The 8417-nt window shown below is 37.0% G+C and overlaps 1 pseudogene; it reads left to right on the forward strand.

Moving 5' to 3' along the window:
• The first annotated feature begins 257 nt into the window (after nt 1-257).
• Nucleotides 258-754, forward strand: LOC102013636 (annotated as a pseudogene).
• Nucleotides 755-8417: the final 7663 nt, after the last annotated feature.

The raw sequence follows: 8417 nt of genomic DNA on the forward strand, positions 1-8417 counted from the left end.
GCATTCCTCATAGAACTAGACAAAACGATCTTAAAATTTATTTTGAACCAGAGAAAACTCAAAATAGCAAAAGCAATTCTGGGTAACGAGACCAAAATAGGATGCATCATAGTCCCAGACTTCAAGTTATACTACAAAGTTACAGTGATAAAAGTGTCACGGTAGACTGGCTTCATCTGCTGCCTTTTTCCTGCATGTGGGGACATCTTCCTGCTCTCATCTGCCTTGGGTCTACAGTTCTCTAGAGCCCAACCACCATGACCTTACTTAACTTGCAGAGTTCTGATGGAGAGATATTTGAAGTTGATATTGAAATTGCCAAACAATCTGTGACAATCAAGACCATGCTAAAATATTTGGGAATGAATGATGAAAGAGATGATGACCAAGTTCCTCTACCAAATATTAATGCAGCAATATTTTTAAAAGGTCATTCAGTGGTGTACTCACCACAAGGAGGACCGTCCTCCACCTGAGGATAATGAGAACAAAGAGAAGTGAACACATGAACTCCCTGTTTGGGAACAAGAATTTCTGAAAGTTGACCAAGGAACAAATCCTTTTTAAATTTGTTCTAACAACAAACTACCTAGACATGAAAGGTTTACTTGATGCTACATGCAAGACTTTTGCCAATATGATCAAGGGGAAAACTTCTTAGGAGATTTGCAAGACCTTCCATATAAAAAATGACTTTAATGAAGAGAAGGAAGCCCAGGTACGCAAGGAGAACAAGTGGTGTGAAGAGAAGTGAAATGTGCCTGACACTGCAACATTGTAAGGATTGTTCCAAATACTAGTTGCACTTACCTTTTCATAATTGTTAATATTAGACAAACAATAGACAAATGCAGCAGCAAATTAATTGTTAGCGTAATATTGTCCTCACTGCATGTGTAGTTGGAGTACAGATTCCAAACCAATGACTAAATTTCTTCTAGTCAGAGCAAAAGTTGCTGTTTCCCTTTACTGAACTGTGGATTCTATGGAGAAAGCTGACAGTTTGAGCTTTCCCTTTTTTTGTAAAGTGATTTCTGCTTAGTTTATTATCCAGTTAACTTTAGTGAACTTTTAAAGTTCGCACTGTAAATAAAACAACTTGCAAAAAGTTTCCTGAAAGAGAATTAATATAATACGATCTTTATTCAGAAGTTGGAAACTGGAAAAATGCTACTTGAAGTAACAGTTCCCAGTGGGGTTGTTTGAGATATTTTCCAGCCTCCTAGAGGCAAGCAGTATCACTGGTATAGATTAACCTGTATGTAGCATGGCTCACTTAGTTGGATCTGAGGACGTGTTTTATGTATGCTTAAATTTTTAATCTTCTCAGTTTTGAACACAATGCCTAGAGACTCAGTAACTACCAAGTTTGTGGTTCGAGAGAGAAATATAACTAGACAGTTTGTTACTTTTTTTTTTTTTTTTTTTTTTTTTTTTTTTTTTTTTTTTTTTTTTTTTTTTTTTTTTGTTTTTCTCTGGTACCGGGAACCGAACTCACGACCTTGCGCTTGCCAGGCAGGCGCTTTTGCCGCTGAGCTAAATCCCCAGCCCCAGTTTGTTACTTTTTAGATTAAAGATGACACTTAATTCAGGTGGTGTGTGATCTTTGTCTAATCACTGTTTTCTTATTCCTTTTCTTAAATTTATTTTAAACATAAAAGAAGGAAAACATTGACAAACAGATATCCATTTACAAAATCGCATAAGGAGAATACAAACAATACAGAGTTACAGACAAAGTGGTAGGAAATTAACAATGGTTGTTGTATTACATATTGATATCTTCAAAGTGATTTATCAGGAAAACAAATAGAGACATGTAAGACTGATCAAAAAGTAATCACTAGCTGTTCCTTTCAGTAAAGTAATAGAAGACAATAATACAGCTATGTTAGCTATCCTGTACATACATACAGACAGACATAATTTCACCTTCTTTCCCTGCTCTTTTCCCACATCCCAGTTGCCCTTTACTTTGGAGCATTTTCTTTTCATTTCACAATGTCTATAATACTTCCTAGTTTTTATTCACTCTTTCAGGTTCTTAAACTAGTGAGACAATATGATTCTGACACATGCAGGTCTGATTTATTTCTCTTATGAGTATGGTCTCTAGTTGTGACCATTTCCCTACAAACGCCTCGAGTTTATCTTTTGTATAGGTGAATAATATGCCATTACATAAAAGTACCACAATTTTTTTATCCATTCCTCAGTGAATGGACAATTGGGTTGCTCCACAATTCAGCAATTACAAATTGTGCTGCTATGAACAAGGGTGCACATATATCACTGTGAAATGATGTTTTCAGATCTTCTGGGAAAATACCCAGAAGGGGAATAGCTGGATTGAACAGGACCTCTAGACTTGGTTTGCTGAGGAATCTCCAAACTGATTCCCGCAGTGGTTTCACAAGTCTGCATTCCCACCAGCAGTGGAAAAGAGTTCCTATTTCTCCAGCCTTGCCAGCATTTGATATTGGTTGATTTCTCCCTGATAGTCATTCTTACTGGGGTAAGATGGAATCTCAATGCTGTTTTAATTTGCATTTCTCAAATGACTAATGATGTTGAACATTTTCACATGTAGTTATTTGCCATTTGTATTTCATGATCTGAAAAGTGTGTATTCATCTCAGCTGCCCATTTTTGGATTCAGTCTTTGAGTTGAAGTGGGCTGATGTTTCCTAATTCTTTATATGTTCTAGCTAGAAGACCTTTGTCTGAGGGACAGTAAGCTAAAGATTTTTCCGAACTTGTGGGTTTTCTTTTTACTCTGCTGGTGATTTCTTTAGATGTGCAGAAACTAACTCTTCAGTAGGATGAGATCCCAGTTGTTGATTCTTTGAAGTATATCACAGGCAGTTTGGTTTTTGTTCATGAACTCTCTGTGTACACCTATGTCTTCAAGATTTTTACCTACTTTCTCTTCCAATAGATTTAGTGTTTGTGTTTTAATATTGAGATCTGTGATCCATTTTGACTTGAGTTTGGTGCATGCTGATAGACTTGGGTCTATTTTCAGTCTTTGGCAAGTGGCAAGCCAATTTTTCCAGCACCATTTATTAAAGAAGCTGTCTTTCTTCCAGTGAGTTTTTCTGGTCCCTTTATCAAACATTAGGTGGCTGAGTGTGTTTTCGGTCGTGGCTGTGTCTTCCAGTCTGTTCCATTGATCCTCAGGTCTGTTTTTTAGCCAGTACCAAGTTGATTTTATGACAGTAGCTTTGTAGTACAATTTCAGGTCAGGGATTGTAATTCCACCTGACTTGTCCTTGTTGCCCAGGATTGCTTTTGCTATTCAGGGTCTCTTCTGGTTCCAGATAAATTTAAGGCATGTTTTCTCAAGATCCGTGAGGTATGCTAATGGTAGTGTAGTAGGAATTGCGTTGAATCTGTACAACAATTTTGGTAGTATGGCCATTTTCACAGTGTTGGTTCTTCCTATCCATGAGCAAGGAATACTTTCCCATTTATTGAAATCTTCTTCGATCTCTTTTTTCAGAGTGCTGTAGTTTTCAATGAATAGATCTTTTACTTCTTCTGTTAGACTGATTCCTAAATATTTTAATTTCTTGGATGCTATTGTGAAAGGTGTGGTTTCCTTAATTTCTCTCTCAGTCTGTTTGTTGTTTGTGTATAAGAATGCTACTGATTTTTGGGTGTTGACTTTGTATCCAGCTACACTGCTGAATTTGTTGATTAATTCCAGGAGTCTTCTTGTGGAGTTTTTGGGGTCTTCCATGTAAAGTATCATATCATCTGCAAATGGTGATAGTTTTACTTCTTCCTTTCCTATGCTTATTCCTTTTATTTCTCTCTCTTGTCTCATTGCTCTGGCTAATGCTTCCAAAGCTATGTTAAACAGGAGTGGTGACAGCAGATATCCTTGTCTTGTTCCTGATTTCAAAGTGAAAACTTTACTTTTTGTCTTTTTAGTATGATGTTGGCTGTTGGTTTCTCATAGACGTCTTTGATCAGGTTGAGGTAAAGACTATTTATTCCTATTTTTTGTAGAGTTTTTATCATGAATGCATGTTGGACTTTGTCAAAAGCATTTTCTGCATCTATTGAGATGATCATGTGGTTTTTGTCTTTGGCTCTATTGATATGGTGTATAACATTTATTGATTTGCAAATGTTGAACCATCCTTGCATTCTGGAATGAGTCTGACTTCATTGTGGTTTATGATTTTCTTGATGAGTTGCTGCATTCTACTTGCTAATATTTTACTGAGTATCTTTGCATCAATATTCATTAGGGAGGTTGGTCTGTAGTTCTCCTTCTTGGTTGGGCCTTTCTGTGGTTTTGGTATCAGTATAATACTTGCCTCCAGAAATGAGTTAGGGAGAATTGCTTCCTTTTCAATTTCATTGAGGAGTTTGAGGAGGGTTGGTATTAAATCTTCTCTGAATTTCTTATAAAATTCTGCTGTGAATCCATCAGGGCCTGGGCTTTTCTTTGCTTTTAAGTTCTTAATAACATTTTCAATCTCATTAGTTGATATTGTGCTGTTCAGGATTTTTCTCTCTTCTTGACTCAACCTTGGTAATTCGTACATATCTAGGAATCTGTCCATTTCTTCTGAGTTTTCTATCCTATGGGAGTAAAGATTTTAAAAGTAGGTATTAATGATCTTCTGAATTTCTGTAGAATCTGTAGTGATTTCATCCTTTTCATTCCTTATTGCATGAATTTGAGTTCTTTCCTTTCTTTTTGATAAGTTCGGCTAGAGATTTATCAATTTTATTTATTCTTTCAAAGAACCAACTCTGATTCATTTATTTTTTGTAGGGTTTTCTTTGTCTCAAGTGCATGAATTTCTGCCCTGATCTTTATAATCTTCTCCCTTCTTTGGGCTTTGGGCTTGACTTGTTCTTCTTTTTCTAGAAGTTTGAGGTGCAGCATTAGGTTATTGATTTGTTCTCTTTCTGTTTTCCTTATGTGTGAGTTCACTGCTATAAATTTCCCTCTGAGGACTGCTTGCATTGCATCCCACAGATTCCGGTAAGTTGTATTTACATTTTCATTTGTTTGTAGGTATTTTTTAAATTTCTTCTTTAGTTTCTTCTGTGACCCAGAAGGTTGTTGCATAATTTCCAAGTGTTTTTGGAATATTTGGAGTTCCTTTTGTCATTAATTTCCAATTTCATTGCACTGTGCTCAGATAATATGCATGGGATAATTTCAATGCTTGACATTTAGGTAGGTATGCTCTATGGGATAGAATGTGGTCTATTTTAAAGAAAGTCCAGTGTGCATCTGAGAAAAATGTGTATTCTGATGTTGTGGGGTGGAACACTCTGCATAAGTCTACTCAGTCCATTTGTTTGCAGCTTTGGTTCAGATCTGTTATTTCTCTACTGATTTTTTGTCTGGTTGACCTATCTCTTTGTGTTAAAGGGGTGTTGAGGTCCCCTATTATAATAATGTTATTAATTATATGGGTATTCATGTCTGTTAAGATTTGTCTTATACAGTTTGATGTTCCAATATTTCTTGGATATATGTTTATGATTGTTATCTCATCATCTTGCAGTTTTCCCCTAACAAGTATGTAGTGACCTTTTTTTATCTCATTTGATTGTTCTCAGTTTGAAGTTTACATTGTCTGCAAACATAATAGCTACACCTGCTTTTCTCAGGGTTCATGTTGCATGGAGAATTTTTTTCCATTCTTTGACTTTCAGTCTATGGATTTCCTTTTGAGTAAAATGTGGTTCCTGTATACAGCATATCAGTGGATTTTATTTCTTAATTCACTCTGCCAGTCTGTTTCTTTTAACTGGTGAATAGAGGCCATTTACATTTATGGGTATAATCTATATGTGTTAACTTATCATTGTCATGTTATTTACTTGCTGTTGGTTTGCTACTTTTTCTACCTGTTTAATTGCTTGCTGTTCTTGTCAGTTCCTTTCTATTGTTCTTGAAATTGTGGTCATTTTTTTCTCTGCTTAAAATAACTTTTAGTGCTCTTTCCAATGATGGTTTGGCACTCATGAAGTTCTTCAGTTGTTCTTTGTCATGAAAATATTTTATTTTTCCGTTGAATTTGAAGGAAAGTTTGGCAGGGTACATCAGGCTTAGTTGGATGCTGTTTTGTCTCAGAACCTGTAATACATCACTCCAAGCTCTTCTTGATTTGATGGTTTGTGTTGAGATGTCTGCCATGATTCTGATGGGCTTTCCTCTATATTAATGTTTCTTTGCTCTAGCAGCTTTTAATATTCTCTTCTTTGGCTGGAGATCTGCAATCTTGACTATTATATGTCGGGGTGCAGTTTTATTTTGGTTATGGTTAGTTAGAGTTCTATATGCCTCTTTTACCTCTATGTCAGGCTCTCTTTCCATGCTTGGGAAATTTTCTGCTATTATTTCTGCAAATATTCTTTTTATGTCATTTGTGTTGCCTCCTGCTGCTTCATTTACTCCTATTAGTTGTAGATTATTCCTCTTTGCCTCATTTTGCAGCTGTTGAGTTGCTTTCTCCTGGTTCCTTGTTGATTTTAAGAGATCCTTTCTTTCACAATTGCTAGCTGCCATGCTGTCTTCAAAATCTGAAATTCTATCTTTGGCTTCATTCAAGCAGTTTTGGCAGCTTTCAGTGGAAGCTTTGATTTCCAGGATGTCTCCTTGAATGTGGTTCATGCGTTCTAATTCATTTCTATATTTTTCATTTAATGTTTCCTTTCATTGCCTTTGTTCTTCTATTTTTTATATGTTTCTTCTTTAAATGTGCCAAGCAGTTCTTTCAATATTATTGTCATTTCATTTTTTGCCTAAGAGATTATTTCTGATCTGATCTCTTCTATGGCCTTGTGGAGTTGTTTCTTTACTTCCATTGCAATCATTTCAGCAATTTCACGTGTTAGGTTACCAAGCTCTATGTCGATGTCTCCTGGACTTGTTCAGAGTGGGGTGGAGTTCTGAGGTTGTGTTTTAGTCCTTCGTTTTGTCATGTTTGGTACCAGATGCAGAAAGCTCAGTCTACCTCTTCCCTGGCTGCTCAGCAAAGGCTGCTAGCATCCCTAGTTTTCCTGGTGGTCAGGCTTGCCCATCAGTGTCCCCTGAAATGCACTGCTTAGTCTGGGGTTTTCTGGCAGATGGTAAAGTGTGTCTAGTTCTCCTTGGTCCCAGATGCAGACCATAATGTCAGCTGAAGGCAGACCATCTGATCCAGCATCCCTTTGCAGTTCAGGGCACGCATATGACCCAGAATCGGGTTGCAGTGGTGGCGCAATCCCAAACCAGTGATCCTGTGTCCCCAGGCAGTTCAGGATACAGGCATAACCCAGAGATGAACTGCCAGGTCAACAGTTTGTGGACCACCTGATTCTGTGTCCCCAGGCAGCTCAGGATGTGCACAGGAGTCAGACATGGGCCGCACCAACAGCATTCACAGACTGCCTGTGTCTGTCACCTCCAGGTGGTCAGAGTGCAAGTAAAGCCCAGACACGAACCACAGTGCCACGAGCTCATGGAGCACCTGCCCCAGTACCTCACTCGGCTCTGGGCACACACAAGGAAGGCCCACATGGGAACCCCAGAGAGAGCAGTTCGTGGGCCTTCTGAGTGAGGATCTCTTGTCTGCACTGGGCACATGGAGGGCAGAGACTCAGACTATCTCTTTTCTTATTCTTTTTGTCTTTTTGGCCTTGAACTCGTTTCATAGCCCAGCCTGGCCTTGAATTCACACCAATATTCCTACCTCAGCCTCTTGAGTTCTGAGATTACAGGCATGGGCCACCTCACTCAGGCTCTAAAAACTATTTCAGTATGGGGAAAACTATTCAATCCATTTGCATATACAAAGTAATTTAACTTTTAATATTAAAATATGTGGCAAAAACTAGAAAATGTCCATCAAAAGTACAAGATACTTTGAAGGAAAAGTAGGTTATATAGTAGATAGTAAATAATTTGCTTTTGCATATTTACATGTGTCTCTTAAATTAAAAGAGTTAAATTTGATTACATTCATTTAGTTTGAAAAGATTCTGAGGCAGTTTATATCCTAGCTCACTAGAGTAAGCTGACACAACCAGAAGGTACTGATAGACTTTCTCTCTTCTAATTGTCATTTATATAGTTAACTGAACCCAGTGCTTCAATTCTGAACACAAAACTGCAGGGACATTGTAGCTTCCATTCTAAAATGGAATTTTTTTTATTTAAAGAGAAAAAAACCAAAATAACAAAAACAAGACATAAACTAACATAAAAAGAACAAAAATGATACAGAATTTCAAACCATGGTGATAGGAAATTAACAATGGTTGGTGTATCACATATTGTTATCTTCAAAGTGGTTACACAGATAACCAGATATAACAATGTAAGATTGATCAAACAATTAAACATTAACTGTTCCTTTCAATAAACCAATAGAAATTAGTAGTACAATTATCTTAGCTAT

Source organism: Chinchilla lanigera, unplaced genomic scaffold, assembly GCF_000276665.1.
Source record: "Chinchilla lanigera isolate Chin_1 unplaced genomic scaffold, ChiLan1.0 scaffold00108, whole genome shotgun sequence".
NCBI classification, from domain to species: domain Eukaryota; kingdom Metazoa; phylum Chordata; class Mammalia; order Rodentia; family Chinchillidae; genus Chinchilla; species Chinchilla lanigera.